The following is a 20,744-nucleotide window of genomic DNA, read 5'->3' as shown; positions in this document are numbered from 1 at the left end:
CGAAGAAGCAGCTTCCTCGTCTCCGGGAGCCGGAGAGAGCGGCAACTTCGCAAAGGTGATGAAACAAGCTGTACAACACTGCGATTGTGTGCGCAGCTTGCCAACTGAGAGAAAACAGTACCTGACCACTCTCCTGCCTTTTCTATTCACATGAACATTCGATTGCAAGCTGTTTTGGACAACTTTCTTTCTCTTCTTGCAAAACACTCGGCAGACCTCCGTGCAGCTTCTAGAACACGATAAGATATGTTTTTTGTGTTGGCACAGTTTCTCCTTGCCAGACAGAGTGGAAAAGCTTTTTGCTAAGATGTAGACGAGAAGAGAGGCTAAAGACGAAGGTACGGTGCTCTGCAGAGCTAAGCACCGCTCCCGGACCTCTTTCGGCAGAAGGCGCACACCGCAGAGCACTGTGAGCGGCAGAATCGTCTTTGCGCGAAGAAGCAGCTTCTTCGTCTCCGGGAGCCGGAGAGGGCGGCAACTTCGCAAAGGTGATGAAACAAGCTGTACAACACTGCGATTGTGTGCGCAGCTTGCAAATTGAGAGAAAACAGTACCTGACCACTCTCCTGCCTTTTCTATTCACATGAACATTCGATTGCAAGCTGTTTTGGACAACTTTCTTTCTCTTCTTGCAAAACACTCGGCAGACCTCCGTGCAGCCTCTAGAACACGATGGGAGATGTTTTCTGGGCTGGCACAGTTTCTCCTTGCCAGACAGAGTGGAAAAGATTTTTGCTAAGGTGTAGATGAGAAGAGAGGCTAAAGACGAAGGTACGGTGCTCTGCAGAGCTAAGCACCGCTTCAGGGCCTCTTTCGGCAGAAGGCGCACACCGCAGAGCACTGTGAGCGGCAGAATCGTCTTTGCGCGAAGAAGCAGCTTCTTCGTCTCCGGGAGCCGGAGAGAGCGGCAACTTCGCAAAGGTGATGAAACAAGCTGTACAACACTGCGATTGTGTGCGCAGCTTGCCAACTGAGAGAAAACAGTACCTGAGCACTCTCCTGCCTTTCTATTCACATGAACATTCGATTGCAAGCTGTTTTGGACAACTTTCTTTCTCTTCTTGCAAAACACTCGGCAGACCTCCGTGCAGCCTCTAGAACACGATGGGAGATGTTTTCCGTGCTGGCACAGTTTCTCCTTGCCAGACAGAGTGGAAAAGCTTTTTGCTAAGATGTAGACGAGAAGAGAGGCTAAAGACGAAGGTACGGTGCTCTGCAGAGCTAAGCACCGCTCCCGGGCCTCTTTTGGTAGAAGGCGCACACCGCAGAGCACTGTGAGCGGCAGAATCGTCTTTGCGCGAAGAAACAGCTGCTTCGTCTCCGGGAGCCGGAGAGAGCGGCAACTTCGCAAAGGTGATGAAACAAGCTGTACAACACTGCGATTGTGTGCGCAGCTTGCCAACTGAGAGAAAACAGTACCTGAGCACTCTCCTGCCTTTTCTATTCACATGAACATTCGATTGGAAGCTGTTTTGGACAACTTTCTTTCTCTTCTTGCAAAACACTCGGCAGACCTCCGTGCAGCCTCTAGAACACGATGGGAGATGTTTTCTGTGCTGGCACAGTTTCTCCTTGCCAGACAGAGTGGAAAAGCTTTTTGCTAAGATGTAGACGAGAAGAGAGGCTAAAGACGAAGGTACGGTGCTCTGCAGAGCAAAGCACCGCTCCCGGGCCTCTTTTGGCAGAAGGCGCACACCGCAGAGCACTGTGAGCGGCAGAATCGTCTTTGCGCGAAGAAGCAGCTTCTTCGTCTCCGGGAGCCGGAGAGAGCGGCAACTTCGCAAAGGTGATGAAACAAGCTGTACAACACTGCGATTGTGTGCGCAGCTTGCCAACTGAGAGAAAACAGTACCTGACCACTCTCCTGCCTTTTCTATTCACATGAACATTCGATTGCAAGCTGTTTTGGACAACTTTCTTTCTCTTCTTGCAAAACACTCGGCAGACCTCCGTGCAGCCTCTAGAACACGATGGGAGATGTTTTTTGTGCTGGCACAGTTTCTCCTTGCCAGACAGAGTGGAAAAGCTTTTTGCTAAGATGTAGACGAGAAGAGAGGCTAAAGACGAAGGTACGGTGCTCTGCAGAGCTAAGCACCGCTCCCGGACCTCTTTCGGCAGAAGGCGCACACCGCAGAGCACTGTGAGCGGCAGAATCGTCTTTGCGCGATAAGCAGCTTCTTCGTCTCCGGGAGCCGGAGAGAGCGGCAGCTTCGCAAAGCTGATGAAACAAGCTGTACAACACTGCGATTGTGTGCGCAGCTTGCCAACTGAGAGAAAACAGTACCTGAGCACTCTCCTGCCTTTTCTATTCACATGAACATTCGATTGCAAGCTGTTTTGGACAACTTTCTTTCTCTTCTTGCAAAACACTCGGCAGACCTCCGTGCAGCCTCTAGAACACGATGGGAGATGTTTTCTGTGCTGGCACAGTTTCTCCTTGCCAGACAGAGTGGAAAAGCTTTTTGCTAAGATGTAGACGAGAAGAGAGGCTAAAGACGAAGGTACGGTGCTCTGCAGAGCTAAGCACCGCTCCCGGGCTTCTTTCGGCAGAAGGCGCACACCGCAGAGCACTGTGAGCGGCAGAATCGTCTTTGCGCGAAGAAGCAGCTTCTTCGTCTCCGGGAGCCGGAGAGAGCGGCAGCTTCGCAAAGGTGATGAAACAAGCTGTACAACACTGCGATTGTGTGCGCAGCTTGCCAACTGAGAGAAAACAGTACCTGAGCACTCTCCTGCCTTTTCCATTCACATGAACATTCGATTGCAAGCTGTTTTGGACAACTTTCTTTCTCTTCTTGCAAAACACTCGGCAGACCTCCGTGCAGCCTCTAGAACACGATGGGAGATGTTTTCTGTGCTGGCACAGTTTCTCCTTGCCAGACAGAATGGAAAAGCTTTTTGTTAAGATGTAGACGAGAAGAGAGGCTAAAGACGAAGGTACGGTGCTCTGCAGAGCTAAGCACCGCTCCCGGACCTCTTTCGGTAGAAGGCGCACACCGCAGAGCACTGTGAGCGGCAGAATCGTCTTTGCGCGAAGAAGCAGCTTCCTCGTCTCCGGGAGCCGGAGAGAGCGGCAACTTCGCAAAGGTGATGAAACAAGCTGTACAACACTGCGATTGTGTGCGCAGCTTGCCAACTGAGAGAAAACAGTACCTGACCACTCTCCTGCCTTTTCTATTCACATGAACATTCGATTGCAAGCTGTTTTGGACAACTTTCTTTCTCTTCTTGCAAAACACTCGGCAGACCTCCGTGCAGATTCTAGAACACGATAAGATATGTTTTTTGTGTTGGCACAGTTTCTCCTTGCCAGACAGAGTGGAAAAGCTTTTTGCTAAGATGTAGACGAGAAGAGAGGCTAAAGACGAAGGTACGGTGCTCTGAGGAGCTACGCACCGCTCCCGGACCTCTTTCGGCAGAAGCCGCACACCGCAGAGCACTGTGAGCGGCAGAATCGTCTTTGCGCGAAGAAGCAGCTTCTTCGTCTCCGGGAGCCGGAGAGGGCGGCAACTTCGCAAAGGTGATGAAACAAGCTGTACAACACTGCGATTGTGTGCGCAGCTTGCAAATTGAGAGAAAACAGTACCTGACCACTCTCCTGCCTTTTCTATTCACATGAACATTCGATTGCAAGCTGTTTTGGACAACTTTCTTTCTCTTCTTGCAAAACACTCGGCAGACCTCCGTGCAGCCTCTAGAACACGATGGGAGATGTTTTCTGTTCTGGCAGAGTTTCTCCTTGCCAGACAGAGTGGAAAAGATTTTTGCTAAGGTGTAGATGAGAAGAGAGGCTAAAGACGAAGGTACGGTGCTCTGCAGAGCTAAGCACCGCTTCAGGGCCTCTTTCGGCAGAAGGCGCACACCGCAGAGCACTGTGAGCGGCAGAATCGTCTTTGCGCGAAGAAGCAGCTTCTTCGTCTCCGGGAGCCGGAGAGAGCGGCAACTTCGCAAAGGTGATGAAACAAGCTGTACAACACTGCGATTGTGTGCGCAGCTTGCCAACTGAGAGAAAACAGTACCTGAGCACTCTCCTGCCTTTCTATTCACATGAACATTCGATTGCAAGCTGTTTTGGACAACTTTCTTTCTCTTCTTGCAAAACACTCGGCAGACCTCCGTGCAGCCTCTAGAACACGATGGGAGATGTTTTCCGTGCTGGCACAGTTTCTCCTTGCCAGACAGAGTGGAAAAGCTTTTTGCTAAGATGTAGACGAGAAGAGAGGCTACAGACGAAGGTACGGTGCTCTGCAGAGCTAAGCACCGCTCCCGGGCCTCTTTTGGTAGAAGGCGCACACCGCAGAGCACTGTGAGCGGCAGAATCGTCTTTGCGCGAAGAAACAGCTGCTTCGTCTCCGGGAGCCGGAGAGAGCGGCAACTTCGCAAAGGTGATGAAACAAGCTGTACAACACTGCGATTGTGTGCGCAGCTTGCCAACTGAGAGAAAACAGTACCTGAGCACTCTCCTGCCTTTTCTATTCACATGAACATTCGATTGGAAGCTGTTTTGGACAACTTTCTTTCTCTTCTTGCAAAACACTCGGCAGACCTCCGTGCAGCCTCTAGAACACGATGGGAGATGTTTTCTGTGCTGGCACAGTTTCTCCTTGCCAGACAGAGTGGAAAAGCTTTTTGCTAAGATGTAGACGAGAAGAGAGGCTAAAGACGAAGGTACGGTGCTCTGCAGAGCAAAGCACCGCTCCCGGGCCTCTTTTGGCAGAAGGCGCACACCGCAGAGCACTGTGAGCGGCAGAATCGTCTTTGCGCGAAGAAGCAGCTTCTTCGTCTCCGGGAGCCGGAGAGAGCGGCAACTTCGCAAAGGTGATGAAACAAGCTGTACAACACTGCGATTGTGTGCGCAGCTTGCCAACTGAGAGAAAACAGTACCTGACCACTCTCCTGCCTTTTCTATTCACATGAACATTCGATTGCAAGCTGTTTTGGACAACTTTCTTTCTCTTCTTGCAAAACACTCGGCAGACCTCCGTGCAGCTTCTAGAACACGATGGGAGATGTTTTCTGTGCTGGCACAGTTTCTCCTTGCCAGACAGAGTGGAAGAGCTTTTTGCTAAGATGTAGACGAGAAGAGAGGCTAAAGACGAAGGTACGGTGCTCTGCAGAGCTAAGCACCGCTTCAGGGCCTCTTTCGACTGAAGGCGCACACCGCAGAGCACTGTGAGCGGCAGAATCGTCTTTGCGCGAAGAAGCAGCTTCTTCGTCTCCGGGAGCCGGAGAGAGCGGCAACTTCGCAAAGGTGATGAAACAAGCTGTACAACACTGCGATTGTGTGCGCAGCTTGCCAACTGAGAGAAAACAGTACCTGACCACTCTCCTACCTTTTCTATTCACATGAACATTGGATTGCAAGCTGTTTTGGACAACTTTCTTTCTATTCTTGCAAAACACTCGGCAGACCTCCGTGCAGCCTCTAGAACACGATAGGATATGTTTTTTGTGCTGCCACAGTTTCTCCTTGCCAGACAGAGTGGAAAAGCTTTTTGCTAAGATGTAGACGAGAAGAGAGGCTAAAGACGAAGGTACGGTGCTCTGCAGAGCTAAGCACCGCTCCCGGGCTTCTTTCGGCAGAAGGCGCACACCGCAGAGCACTGTGAGCGGCAGAATCTTCTTTGCGCGAAGAAGCAGCTTCTTCGTCTCCGGGAGCCGGAGAGAGCGGCAACTTCGCAAAGGTGATGAAACAAGCTGTACAACACTGCGATTGTGTGCGCAGCTTGAAAACTTAGAGAAAACAGTACCTGAGCACTCTCCTGCCTTTTCTATTCACATGAACATTCGATTGCAAGCTGTTTTGGACAACTTTCTTTCTCTTCTTGCAAAACACTCGGCAGACCTCCGTGCAGCTTCTAGAAAACGATGGGAGATGTTTTCTGTGCTGGCAGAGTTTCTCCTTGCCAGACAGAGTGGAAAAGCTTTTTGCTAAGATGTAGACGAGAAGAGAGGCTAAAGACGAAGGTACGGTGCTCTGCAGAGCTAAGCACCGCTCCCGGACCTCTTTCGGCAGAAGGCGCACACCGCAGAGCACTGTGAGCGGCAGAATCGTCTTTGCGCGAAGAAGCAGCTTCTTCGTCTCCGGGAGCCGGAGAGAGCGGCAACTTCGCAAAGGTGATGAAACAAGCTGTACAACACTGCGATTGTGTGCGCAGCTTGCCAACTGAGAGAAAACAGTACCTGAGCACTCTCCTGCATTTTCTATTCACATGAACATTCGATTGCAAGCTGTTTTGGACAACTTGCTTTCTCTTCTTGCAAAAGATTCTGCAGACCTCCGTGCAGCCTCTAGAACACGATAGGATATGTTTTTTGTGCTGGCACAGTTTCTCCTTGCCAGACAGAGTGGAAAAGCTTTTTGCTAAGATGTAGACGAGAAGAGAGGCTAAAGACGAAGGTACGGTGCTCTGCAGAGCTAAGCACCGCTCCCGGACCTCTTTCGGCAGAAGGCGCACACCGCAGAGCACTGTGAGCGGCAGAATCGTCTTTGCGCGAAGAAGCAGCTTCTTCGTCTCCAGGAGCCGGAGAGAGCGGCAACTTCGCAAAGGTGATGAAACAAGCTGTACAACACTGCGATTGTGTGCGCAGCTTGCCAACTGAGAGAAAACAGTACCTGACCACTCTCCTGCCTTTTCTATTCACGTGAACATTCGATTGCAAGCTGTTTTGGACAACTTTCTTTCTCTTCTTGCAAAACACTCGGCAGACCTCCGTGCAGCCTCTAGAACACGATGGGAGATGTTTTCTGTGCTGGCACAGTTTCTCCTTGCCAGACAGAGTGGAAAAGCTTTTTGCTAAGATGTAGACGAGAAGAGAGGCTAAAGAAGCACGTATGGTGCTTCTCAGAGCTAAGCACCGCTCCCGGACCTCTTTCGGCAGAAGGCGCACACCGCAGAGCACTGTGAGCGGCAGAATCGTCTTTGCGCGAAGAAGCAGCTTCTTCGTCTCCGGGAGCCGGAGAGAGCGGCAACTTCGCAAAGGTGATGAAACAAGCTGTACAACACTGCGATTGTGTGCGCAGCGTGCCAACTGAGAGAAAACAGTACCTGACCACTCTCCTGCCTTTTCTATTCACATGAACATTCGATTGCAAGCTGTTTTGGACAACTTTCTTTCTCTTCTTGCAAAACACTCGGCAGACCTCCGTGCAGCCTCTAGAAGACGATGGGAGATGTTTTCTGTGCTGGCACAGTTTCTCCTTGCCAGACAGAGTGGAAAAGCTTTTTGCTAAGATGTAGACGAGAAGAGAGGCTAAAGACGAAGGTACGGTGCTCTGCAGAGCTAAGCACCGCTCCCGGGCGTCTTTCGGCAGAAGGCGCACACCGCAGAGCACTGTGAGCGGCAGAATCGTCTTTGCGCGAAGAAGCAGCTTCTTCGTCTCCGGGAGCCGGAGAGAGCGGCAACTTCGCAAAGGTGATGAAACAAGCTGTACAACACTGCGATTGTGTGCGCAGCTTGCCAACTGAGAGAAAACAGTACCTGACCACTCTCCTGCCTTTTCTATTCACAAGAACATTCGATTGCAAGCTGTTTTGGACAACTTTCTTTCTCTTCTTGCAAAACACTCGGCAGACCTCCGTGCAGCCTCTAGAACACGATGGGAGATGTTTTCTGTGCTGGCACAGTTTCTCCTTGCCAGACAGAGTGGAAAAGCTTTTTGCTAAGATGTAGACGAGAAGAGAGGCTAAAGAAGCATGTACGGTGCCTCTCAGAGCTAAGCACAGCTCCCGGACCTCTTTCGGCAGAAGGCGCACACCGCAGAGCACTGTGAGCGGCAGAATCGTCTTTGCGCGAAGAAGCAGCTTCTTCGTCTCCGGGAGCCGGAGAGAGCGGCAACTTCGCAAAGGTGATGAAACAAGCTGTACAACACTGCGATTGTGTGCGCAGCTTGCCAACTGAGAGAAAACAGTACCTGAGCACTCTCCTGCCTTTTCTATTCACATGAACATTCGATTGCAAGCTGTTTTGGACAACTTTCTTTCTCTTCTTGCAAAACACTCGGCAGACCTCCGTGCAGCCTCTAGAACACGATGGGAGATGTTTTCTGTGCTGGCACAGTTTCTCCTTGCCAGACAGAGTGGAAAAGCTTTTTGCTAAGATGTAGACGAGAAGAGAGGCTAAAGACGAAGGTACGGTGCTCTGCAGAGCAAAGCACCGCTCCCGGGCCTCTTTTGGCAGAAGGCGCACACCGCAGAGCACTGTGAGCGGCAGAATCGTCTTTGCGCGAAGAAGCAGCTTCTTCGTCTCCGGGAGCCGGAGAGAGCGGCAACTTCGCAAAGGTGATGAAACAAGCTGTACAACACTGCGATTGTGTGCGCAGCTTGCCAACTGAGAGAAAACAGTACCTGACCACTCTCCTGCCTTTTCTATTCACATGAACATTCGATTGCAAGCTGTTTTGGACAACTTTCTTTCTCTTCTTGCAAAACACTCGGCAGACCTCCGTGCAGCTTCTAGAACACGATGGGAGATGTTTTCTGTGCTGGCACAGTTTCTCCTTGCCAGACAGAGTGGAAGAGCTTTTTGCTAAGATGTAGACGAGAAGAGAGGCTAAAGACGAAGGTACGGTGCTCTGCAGAGCTAAGCACCGCTTCAGGGCCTCTTTCGACTGAAGGCGCACACCGCAGAGCACTGTGAGCGGCAGAATCGTCTTTGCGCGAAGAAGCAGCTTCTTCGTCTCCGGGAGCCGGAGAGAGCGGCAACTTCGCAAAGGTGATGAAACAAGCTGTACAACACTGCGATTGTGTGCGCAGCTTGCCAACTGAGAGAAAACAGTACCTGAGCACTCTCCTACCTTTTCTATTCACATGAACATTGGATTGCAAGCTGTTTTGGACAACTTTCTTTCTCTTCTTGCAAAACACTCGGCAGACCTCCGTGCAGCCTCTAGAACACGATGGGAGATGTTTTCTGTGCTGGCACAGTTTCTCCTTGCCAGACAGAGTGGAAAAGCTTTTTGCTAAGATGTAGACGAGAAGAGAGGCTAAAGAAGCACGTATGGTGCTTCTCAGAGCTAAGCACCGCTCCCGGACCTCTTTCGGCAGAAGGCGCACACCGCAGAGCACTGTGAGCGGCAGAATCGTCTTTGCGCGAAGAAGCAGCTTCTTCGTCTCCGGGAGCCGGAGAGAGCGGCAACTTCGCAAAGGTGATGAAACAAGCTGTACAACACTGCGATTGTGTGCGCAGCGTGCCAACTGAGAGAAAACAGTACCTGACCACTCTCCTGCCTTTTCTATTCACATGAACATTCGATTGCAAGCTGTTTTGGACAACTTTCTTTCTCTTCTTGCAAAACACTCGGCAGACCTCCGTGCAGCCTCTAGAACACGATGGGAGATGTTTTCTGTGCTGGCACAGTTTCTCCTTGCCAGACAGAGTGGAAAAGCTTTTTGCTAAGATGTAGACGAGAAGAGAGGCTAAAGACGAAGGTACGGTGCTCTGCAGAGCTAAGCACCGCTCCCGGGCGTCTTTCGGCAGAAGGCGCACACCGCAGAGCACTGTGAGCGGCAGAATCGTCTTTGCGCGAAGAAGCAGCTTCTTCGTCTCCGGGAGCCGGAGAGAGCGGCAACTTCGCAAAGGTGATGAAACAAGCTGTACAACACTGCGATTGTGTGCGCAGCTTGCCAACTGAGAGAAAACAGTACCTGACCACTCTCCTGCCTTTTCTATTCACAAGAACATTCGATTGCAAGCTGTTTTGGACAACTTTCTTTCTCTTCTTGCAAAACACTCGGCAGACCTCCGTGCAGCCTCTAGAACACGATGGGAGATGTTTTCTGTGCTGGCACAGTTTCTCCTTGCCAGACAGAGTGGAAAAGCTTTTTGCTAAGATGTAGACGAGAAGAGAGGCTAAAGAAGCATGTACGGTGCCTCTCAGAGCTAAGCACAGCTCCCGGACCTCTTTCGGCAGAAGGCGCACACCGCAGAGCACTGTGAGCGGCAGAATCGTCTTTGCGCGAAGAAGCAGCTTCTTCGTCTCCGGGAGCCGGAGAGAGCGGCAACTTCGCAAAGGTGATGAAACAAGCTGTACAACACTGCGATTGTGTGCGCAGCTTGCCAACTGAGAGAAAACAGTACCTGAGCACTCTCCTGCCTTTTCTATTCACATGAACATTCGATTGCAAGCTGTTTTGGACAACTTTCTTTCTCTTCTTGCAAAACACTCGGCAGACCTCCGTGCAGCCTCTAGAACACGATGGGAGATGTTTTCTGTGCTGGCACAGTTTCTCCTTGCCAGACAGAGTGGAAAAGCTTTTTGCTAAGATGTAGACGAGAAGAGAGGCTAAAGACGAAGGTACGGTGCTCTGCAGAGCAAAGCACCGCTCCCGGGCCTCTTTTGGCAGAAGGCGCACACCGCAGAGCACTGTGAGCGGCAGAATCGTCTTTGCGCGAAGAAGCAGCTTCTTCGTCTCCGGGAGCCGGAGAGAGCGGCAACTTCGCAAAGGTGATGAAACAAGCTGTACAACACTGCGATTGTGTGCGCAGCTTGCCAACTGAGAGAAAACAGTACCTGACCACTCTCCTGCCTTTTCTATTCACATGAACATTCGATTGCAAGCTGTTTTGGACAACTTTCTTTCTCTTCTTGCAAAACACTCGGCAGACCTCCGTGCAGCTTCTAGAACACGATGGGAGATGTTTTCTGTGCTGGCACAGTTTCTCCTTGCCAGACAGAGTGGAAGAGCTTTTTGCTAAGATGTAGACGAGAAGAGAGGCTAAAGACGAAGGTACGGTGCTCTGCAGAGCTAAGCACCGCTTCAGGGCCTCTTTCGACTGAAGGCGCACACCGCAGAGCACTGTGAGCGGCAGAATCGTCTTTGCGCGAAGAAGCAGCTTCTTCGTCTCCGGGAGCCGGAGAGAGCGGCAACTTCGCAAAGGTGATGAAACAAGCTGTACAACACTGCGATTGTGTGCGCAGCTTGCCAACTGAGAGAAAACAGTACCTGAGCACTCTCCTACCTTTTCTATTCACATGAACATTGGATTGCAAGCTGTTTTGGACAACTTTCTTTCTATTCTTGCAAAACACTCGGCAGACCTCCGTGCAGCCTCTAGAACACGATAGGATATGTTTTTTGTGCTGCCACAGTTTCTCCTTGCCAGACAGAGTGGAAAAGCTTTTTGCTAAGATGTAGACGAGAAGAGAGGCTAAAGACGAAGGTACGGTGCTCTGCAGAGCTAAGCACCGCTCCCGGGCTTCTTTCGGCAGAAGGCGCACACCGCAGAGCACTGTGAGCGGCAGAATCGTCTTTGCGCGAAGAAGCAGCTTCTTCGTCTCCGGGAGCCGGAGAGAGCGGCAACTTCGCAAAGGTGATGAAACAAGCTGTACAACACTGCGATTGTGTGCGCAGCTTGAAAACTTAGAGAAAACAGTACCTGAGCACTCTCCTGCCTTTTCTATTAACATGAACATTCGATTGCAAGCTGTTTTGGACAACTTTCTTTCTCTTCTTGCAAAACACTCGGCAGACCTCCGTGCAGCTTCTAGAAAACGATGGGAGATGTTTTCTGTGCTGGCAGAGTTTCTCCTTGCCAGACAGAGTGGAAAAGCTTTTTGCTAAGATGTAGACGAGAAGAGAGGCTAAAGACGAAGGTACGGTGCTCTGCAGAGCTAAGCACCGCTCCCGGACCTCTTTCGGCAGAAGGCGCACACCGCAGAGCACTGTGAGCGGCAGAATCGTCTTTGCGCGAAGAAGCAGCTTCTTCGTCTCCGGGAGCCGGAGAGAGCGGCAACTTCGCAAAGGTGATGAAACAAGCTGTACAACACTGCGATTGTGTGCGCAGCTTGCCAACTGAGAGAAAACAGTACCTGAGCACTCTCCTGCATTTTCTATTCACATGAACATTCGATTGCAAGCTGTTTTGGACAACTTGCTTTCTCTTCTTGCAAAAGATTCTGCAGACCTCCGTGCAGCCTCTAGAACACGATAGGATATGTTTTTTGTGCTGGCACAGTTTCTCCTTGCCAGACAGAGTGGAAAAGCTTTTTGCTAAGATGTAGACGAGAAGAGAGGCTAAAGACGAAGGTACGGTGCTCTGCAGAGCTAAGCACCGCTCCCGGACCTCTTTCGGCAGAAGGCGCACACCGCAGAGCACTGTGAGCGGCAGAATCGTCTTTGCGCGAAGAAGCAGCTTCTTCGTCTCCAGGAGCCGGAGAGAGCGGCAACTTCGCAAAGGTGATGAAACAAGCTGTACAACACTGCGATTGTGTGCGCAGCTTGCCAACTGAGAGAAAACAGTACCTGACCACTCTCCTGCCTTTTCTATTCACGTGAACATTCGATTGCAAGCTGTTTTGGACAACTTTCTTTCTCTTCTTGCAAAACACTCGGCAGACCTCCGTGCAGCCTCTAGAACACGATGGGAGATGTTTTCTGTGCTGGCACAGTTTCTCCTTGCCAGACAGAGTGGAAAAGCTTTTTGCTAAGATGTAGACGAGAAGAGAGGCTAAAGAAGCACGTATGGTGCTTCTCAGAGCTAAGCACCGCTCCCGGACCTCTTTCGGCAGAAGGCGCACACCGCAGAGCACTGTGAGCGGCAGAATCGTCTTTGCGCGAAGAAGCAGCTTCTTCGTCTCCGGGAGCCGGAGAGAGCGGCAACTTGGCAAAGGTGATGAAACAAGCTGTACAACACTGCGATTGTGTGCGCAGCTTGCCAACTGAGAGAAAACAGTACCTGACCACTCTCCTGCCTTTTCTATTCACATGAACATTCGATTGCAAGCTGTTTTGGACAACTTTCTTTCTCTTCTTGCAAAACACTCGGCAGACCTCCGTGCAGCCTCTAGAACACGATGGGAGATGTTTTCTGTGCTGGCACAGTTTCTCCTTGCCAGACAGAGTGGAAAAGCTTTTTGCTAAGATGTAGACGAGAAGAGAGGCTAAAGACGAAGGTACGGTGCTCTGCAGAGCTAAGCACCGCTCCCGGGCGTCTTTCGGCAGAAGGCGCACACCGCAGAGCACTGTGAGCGGCAGAATCGTCTTTGCGCGAAGAAGCAGCTTCTTCGTCTCCGGGAGCCGGAGAGAGCGGCAACTTGGCAAAGGTGATGAAACAAGCTGTACAACACTGCGATTGTGTGCGCAGCTTGCCAACTGAGAGAAAACAGTACCTGACCACTCTCCTGCCTTTTCTATTCACAAGAACATTCTATTGCAAGCTGTTTTGGACAACTTTCTTTCTCTTCTTGCAAAACACTCGGCAGACCTCCGTGCAGCCTCTAGAACACGATGGGAGATGTTTTCTGTGCTGGCACAGTTTCTCCTTGCCAGACAGAGTGGAAAAGCTTTTTGCTAAGATGTAGACGAGAAGAGAGGCTAAAGAAGCATGTACGGTGCCTCTCAGAGCTAAGCACAGCTCCCGGACCTCTTTCGGCAGAAGGCGCACACCGCAGAGCACTGTGAGCGGCAGAATCGTCTTTGCGCGAAGAAGCAGCTTCTTCGTCTCCGGGAGCCGGAGAGAGCGGCAACTTCGCAAAGGTGATGAAACAAGCTGTACAACACTGCGATTGTGTGCGCAGCTTGCCAACTGAGAGAAAACAGTACCTGACCACTCTCCTGCCTTTTCTATTCACATGAACATTCGATTGGAAGCTGTTTTGGACAACTTTCTTTCTCTTCTTGCAAAACACTCGGCAGACCTCCGTGCAGCCTCTAGAACACGATGGGAGATGTTTTCTGTGCTGGCACAGTTTCTCCTTGCCAGACAGAGTGGAAAAGCTTTTTGCTAAGATGTAGACGAGAAGAGAGGCTAAAGAAGCACGTAAGGTGCTTCTCAGAGCTAAGCACAGCTCCCGGGGCTCTTTCGGCAGAAGGCGCACACCGCAGAGCACTGTGAGCGGCAGAATCGTCTTTGCGCGAAGAAGCAGCTTCTTCGTCTCCGGGAGCCGGAGAGAGCGGCAACTTCGCAAAGGTGATGAAACAAGCTGTACAACACTGCGATTGTGTGCGTAGCGTGCCAACTGAGAGAAAACAGTACCTGAGCACTCTCCTGCCTTTTCTATTCACATGAACATTCGATTGCAAGCTGTTTTGGACAACTTTCTTTCTCTTCTTGCAAAACACTCGGCAGACCTCCGTGCAGCTTCTAGAAAACGATGGGAGATGTTTTCTGTGCTGGCACAGTTTCTCCTTGCCAGACAGAGTGGAAAAGCTTTTTGCTAAGATGTAGACGAGAAGAGAGGCTAAAGACGAAGGTACGGTGCTCTGCAGAGCTAAGCACCGCTCCCGGACCTCTTTCGGCAGAAGGCGCACACCGCAGAGCACTGTGAGCGGCAGAATCGTCTTTGCGCGAAGAAGCAGCTTCTTCGTCTCCGGGAGCCGGAGAGAGCGGCAACTTCGCAAAGGTGATGAAACAAGCTGTACAACACTGCGATTGTGTGCGCAGCTTGCCAACTGAGAGAAAACAGTACCTGAGCACTCTCCTGCATTTTCTATTCACATGAACAGTCGATTGCAAGCTGTTTTGGACAACTTGCTTTCTCTTCTTGCAAAAGATTCTGCAGACCTCCGTGCAGCCTCTAGAACACGATAGGATATGTTTTTTGTGTTGGCACAGTTTCTCCTTGCCAGACAGAGTGGAAAAGCTTTTTGCTAAGATGTAGACGAGAAGAGAGGCTAAAGACGAAGGTACGGTGCTCTGCAGAGCTAAGCACCGCTCCCGGACCTCTTTCGGCAGAAGGCGCACACCGCAGAGCACTGTGAGCGGCAGAATCGTCTTTGCGCGAAGAAGCAGCTTCTTCGTCTCCAGGAGCCGGAGAGAGCGGCAACTTCGCAAAGGTGATGAAACAAGCTGTACAACACTGCGATTGTGTGCGCAGCTTGCCAACTGAGAGAAAACAGTACCTGACCACTCTCCTGCCTTTTCTATTCACGTGAACATTCGATTGCAAGCTGTTTTGGACAACTTTCTTTCTCTTCTTGCAAAACACTCGGCAGACCTCCGTGCAGCCTCTAGAACACGATGGGAGATGTTTTCTGTGCTGGCACAGTTTCTCCTTGCCAGACAGAGTGGAAAAGCTTTTTGCTAAGATGTAGACGAGAAGAGAGGCTAAGGAAGCACGTATGGTGCTTCTCAGAGCTAAGCACCGCTCCCGGACCTCTTTCGGCAGAAGGCGCACACCGCAGAGCACTGTGAGCGGCAGAATCGTCTTTGCGCGAAGAAGCAGCTTCTTCGTCTCCGGGAGCCGGAGAGAGCGGCAACTTCGCAAAGGTGATGAAACAAGCTGTACAACACTGCGATTGTGTGCGCAGCGTGCCAACTGAGAGAAAACAGTACCTGACCACTCTCCTGCCTTTTCTATTCACATGAACATTCGATTGCAAGCTGTTTTGGACAACTTTCTTTCTCTTCTTGCAAAACACTCGGCAGACCTCCGTGCAGCCTCTAGAAGACGATGGGAGATGTTTTCTGTGCTGGCAGAGTTTCTCCTTGCCAGACAGAGTGGAAAAGCTTTTTGCTAAGATGTAGACGAGAAGAGAGGCTAAAGACGAAGGTACGGTGCTCTGCAGAGCTAAGCACCGCTCCCGGGCGTCTTTCGGCAGAAGGCGCACACCGCAGAGCACTGTGAGCGGCAGAATCGTCTTTGCGCGAAGAAGCAGCTTCTTCGTCTCCGGGAGCCGGAGAGAGCGGCAACTTGGCAAAGGTGATGAAACAAGCTGTACAACACTGCGATTGTGTGCGCAGCTTGCCAACTGAGAGAAAACAGTACCTGACCACTCTCCTGCCTTTTCTATTCACAAGAACATTCGATTGCAAGCTGTTTTGGACAACTTTCTTTCTCTTCTTGCAAAACACTCGGCAGACCTCCGTGCAGCCTCTAGAACACGATGGGAGATGTTTTCTGTGCTGGCACAGTTTCTCCTTGCCAGACAGAGTGGAAAAGCTTTTTGCTAAGATGTAGACGAGAAGAGAGGCTAAAGAAGCATGTACGGTGCCTCTCAGAGCTAAGCACAGCTCCCGGACCTCTTTCGGCAGAAGGCGCACACCGCAGAGCACTGTGAGCGGCAGAATCGTCTTTGCGCGAAGAAGCAGCTTCTTCGTCTCCGGGAGCCGGAGAGAGCGGCAACTTCGCAAAGGTGATGAAACAAGCTGTACAACACTGCGATTGTGTGCGCAGCTTGCCAACTGAGAGAAAACAGTACCTGACCACTCTCCTGCCTTTTCTATTCACATGAACATTCGATTGGAAGCTGTTTTGGACAACTTTCTTTCTCTTCTTGCAAAACACTCGGCAGACCTCCGTGCAGCCTCTAGAACACGATGGGAGATGTTTTCTGTGCTGGCACAGTTTCTCCTTGCCAGACAGAGTGGAAAAGCTTTTTGCTAAGATGTAGACGAGAAGAGAGCCTAAAGACGAAGGTACGGTGCTCTGCAAGCTAAGCACCGCTCCCGGGCGTCTTTCGGCAGAAGGCGCACACCGCAGAGCACTGTGAGCGGCAGAATCGTCTTTGCGCGAAGAAGCAGCTTCTTCGTCTCCGGGAGCCGGAGAGAGCGGCAACTTCGCAAAGGTGATGAAACAAGCTGTACAACACTGCGATTGTGTGCGCAGCCTGCCAACTGAGAGAAAACAGTACCTGACCACTCTCCTGCCTTTTCTATTCAGATGAACATTCGATTGCAAGCTGTTTTGGACAACTTTCTTTCTCTTCTTGCAAAACACTCGGCAGACCTCCGTGCAGCCTCTAGAAGACGATGGGAGATGTTTTCTGTGCTGGCACAGTTTCTCCTTGCCAGACAGAGTGGAAAAGCTTTTTGCTAAGATGTAGACGAGAAGAAAGGCTAAAAAAGCACGTATGGTGCTTCTCAGAGCTAAGCACCGCTCCCGGACCTCTTTCGGCAGAAGGCGCACACCGCAGAGCACTGTGAGCGGCAGAATCGTCTTTGCGCGAAGAAGCAGCTTCTTCGTCTCCGGGAGCCGGAGAGAGCGGCAACTTGGCAAAGGTGATGAAACAAGCTGTACAACACTGCGATTGTGTGCGCAGCTTGCCAAGTGAGAGAAAACAGTACCTGACCACTCTCCTGCCTTTTCTATTCAGATGAACATTCGATTGCAAGCTGTTTTGGACAACTTTCTTTCTCTTCTTGCAAAACACTCGGCAGACCTCCGTGCAGCCTCTAGAACACGATGGGAGATGTTTTCTGTGCTGGCACAGTTTCTCCTTGCCAGACAGAGTGGAAAAGCTTTTTGCTAAGATGTAGACGAGAAGAGAGGCTAAAGAAGCACGTATGGTGCTTCTCAGAGCTAAGCACAGCTCCCGGGGCTCTTTCGGCAGAAGGCGCACACCGCAGAGCACTGTGAGCGGCAGAATCGTCTTTGCGCGAAGAAGCAGCTTCTTCGTCTCCGGGAGCCGGAGAGAGCGGCAACTTCGCAAAGGTGATGAAACAAGCTGTACAACACTGCGATTGTGTGCGCCGCTTGCCAACTGAGAGAAAACAGTACCTGACCACTCTCCTGCCTTTTCTATTCACATGAACATTCGATTGCAAGCTGTTTTGGACAACTTTCTTTCTCTTCTTGCAAAACACTCGGCAGACCTCCGTGCAGCCTCTAGAACACGATGGGAGATGTTTTCTATGCTGGCACAGTTTCTCCTTGCCAGACAGAGTGGAAAAGCTTTTTGCTAAGATGTAGACGAGAAGAGAGGCTAAAGAAGCACGTATGGTGCTTCTCAGAGCTAAGCACCGCTCCCGGACCTCTTTCGGCAGAAGGCGCACACCGCAGAGCACTGTGAGCGGCAGAATCGTCTTTGCGCGAAGAAGCAGCTTCTTCGTCTCCGGGAGCCGGAGAGAGCGGCAACTTCGCAAAGGTGATGAAACAAGCTGTACAACACTGCGATTGTGTGCGCAGCTTGCCAACTGAGAGAAAACAGTACCTGACCACTCTCCTGCCTTTTCTATTCACATGAAAATTCGATTGCAAGCTGTTTTGGACAACTTTCTTTCTCTTCTTGCAAAACACTCGGCAGACCTCCGTGCAGCTTCTAGAACACGATGGGAGATGTTTTCTGTTCTGGCAGAGTTTCTCCTTGCCAGACAGAGTGGAAAAGATTTTTGCTAAGATGTAGATGAGAAGAGAGGCTAAAGACGAAGGTACGGTGCTCTGCAGAGCTAAGCACCGCTTCAGGGCCTCTTTCGGCAGAAGGCGCACACCGCAGAGCACTGTGAGCGGCAGAATCGTGTTTGCGCGAAGAAGCAGCTTCTTCGTCTCCGGGAGCCGGAGAGAGCGGCAACTTGGCAAAGGTGATGAAACAAGCTGTACAACACTGCGATTGTGTGCGCAGCTTGCCAACTGAGAGAAAACAGTACCTGAGCACTCTCCTGCCTTTCTATTCACATGAACATTCGATTGCAAGCTGTTTTGGACAACTTTCTTTCTCTTCTTGCAAAACACTCGGCAGACCTCCGTGCAGCCTCTAGAACACGATGGGAGATGTTTTCCGTGCTGGCACAGTTTCTCCTTGCCAGACAGAGTGGAAAAGCTTTTTGCTAAGATGTAGACGAGAAGAGAGGCTACAGACGAAGGTACGGTGCTCTGCAGAGCTAAGCACCGCTCCCGGGCCTCTTTTGGTAGAAGGCGCACACCGCAGAGCACTGTGAGCGGCAGAATCGTCTTTGCGCGAAGAAACAGCTGCTTCGTCTCCGGGAGCCGGAGAGAGCGGCAACTTCGCAAAGGTGATGAAACAAGCTGTACAACACTGCGATTGTGTGCGCAGCTTGCCAACTGAGAGAAAACAGTACCTGAGCACTCTCCTGCCTTTTCTATTCACATGAACATTCGATTGCAAGCTGTTTTGGACAACTTTCTTTCTCTTCTTGCAAAACACTCGGCAGACCTCCGTGCAGCCTCTAGAACACGATGGGAGATGTTTTCTGTGCTGGCACAGTTTCTCCTTGCCAGACAGAGTGGAAAAGCTTTTTGCTAAGATGTAGACGAGAAGAGAGGCTAAAGACGAAGGTACGGTGCTCTGCAGAGCAAAGCACCGCTCCCGGGCCTCTTTTGGCAGAAGGCGCACACCGCAGAGCACTGTGAGCGGCAGAATCGTCTTTGCGCGAAGAAGCAGCTTCTTCGTCTCCGGGAGCCGGAGAGAGCGGCAACTTCGCAAAGGTGATGAAACAAGCTGTACAACACTGCGATTGTGTGCGCAGCTTGCCAACTGAGAGAAAACAGTACCTGAGCACTCTCCTGCCTTTTCTATTCACATGAACATTCGATTGCAAGCTGTTTTGGACAACTTTCTTTCTCTTCTTGCAAAACACTCGGCAGACCTCCGTGCAGCTTCTAGAACACGATGGGAGATGTTTTCTGTGCTGGCAGAGTTTCTCCTTGCCAGACAGAGTGGAAGAGTTTTTGCTAAGATGTAGACGAGAAGAGAGGCTAAAGACGAAGGTACGGTGCTCTGCAGAGCTAAGCACCGCTTCAGGGCCTCTTTCGACTGAAGGCGCACACCGCAGAGCACTGTGAGCGGCAGAATCGTCTTTGCGCGAAGAAGCAGCTGCTTCGTCTCCGGGAGCCGGAGAGAGCGGCAACTTCGCAAAGGTGATGAAACAAGCTGTACAACACTGCGATTGTGTGCGCAGCTTGCCAACTGAGAGAAAACAGTACCTGAGCACTCTCCTACCTTTTCTATTCACATGAACATTGGATTGCAAGCTGTTTTGGACAACTTTCTTTCTATTCTTGCAAAACACTCGGCAGACCTCCGTGCAGCCTCTAGAACAGGATAGGATATGTTTTTTGTGCTGCCACAGTTTCTCCTTGCCAGACAGAGTGGAAAAGCTTTTTGCTAAGATGTAGACGAGAAGAGAGGCTAAAGACGAAGGTACGGTGCTCTGCAGAGCTAAGCACCGCTCCCGGGCTTCTTTCGGCAGAAGGCGCACACCGCAGAGCACTGTGAGCGGCAGAATCTTCTTTGCGCGAAGAAGCAGCTTCTTCGTCTCCGGGAGCCGGAGAGAGCGGCAACTTCGCAAAGGTGATGAAACAAGCTGTACAACACTGCGATTGTGTGCGCAGCTTGAAAACTTAGAGAAAACAGTACCTGAGCACTCTCCTGACTTTTCTATTCAGATGAACATTCGATTGCAAGCTGTTTTGGACAACTTTCTTTCTCTTCTTGCAAAACACTCGGCAGACCTCCGTGCAGCTTCTAGAAAACGATGGGAGATGTTTTTTGTGCTGGCAGAGTTTCTCCTTGCCAGACAGAGTGGAAAAGCTTTTTGCTAAGATGTAGACGAGAAGAGAGGCTAAAGACGAAGGTACGGTGCTCTGCAGAGCTAAGCACCGCTCCCGGACCTCTTTCGGCAGAAGGCGCACACCGCAGAGCACTGTGAGCGGCAGAATCGTCTTTGCGCGAAGAAGCAGCTTCTTCGTCTCCGGGAGCCGGAGAGAGCGGCAACTTCGCAAAGGTGATGAAACAAGCTGTACAACACTGCGATTGTGTGCGCAGCTTGCCAACTGAGAGAAAACAGTACCTGACCACTCTCCTGCCTTTTATATTCACATGAACATTCGATTGCAAGCTGTTTTGGACAACTTTCTTTCTCTTCTTGCAAAACACTCGGCAGACCTCCGTGCAGCTTCTAGAACACGATGGGAGATGTTTTCTGTTCTGGCAGAGTTTCTCCTTGCCAGACAGAGTGGAAAAGCTTTTTGTGAAGATGTAGACGAGAAGAGAGGCTAAAGACGAAGGTACGGTGCTCTGCAGAGCTAAGCACCGCTCCCGGGCGTCTTTCGGCAGAAGGCGCACACC

Source organism: Melozone crissalis, unplaced genomic scaffold (assembly GCF_028551555.1).
Source record: "Melozone crissalis strain CALT ecotype California unplaced genomic scaffold, PUWL_Pcris_2 ptg000061l_1, whole genome shotgun sequence".
Taxonomy (NCBI): Eukaryota; Metazoa; Chordata; class Aves; order Passeriformes; family Passerellidae; genus Melozone; species Melozone crissalis.
The sequence above is the reverse complement of the archived record's forward strand: the minus strand, read 5'-3'. Positions refer to the sequence as shown.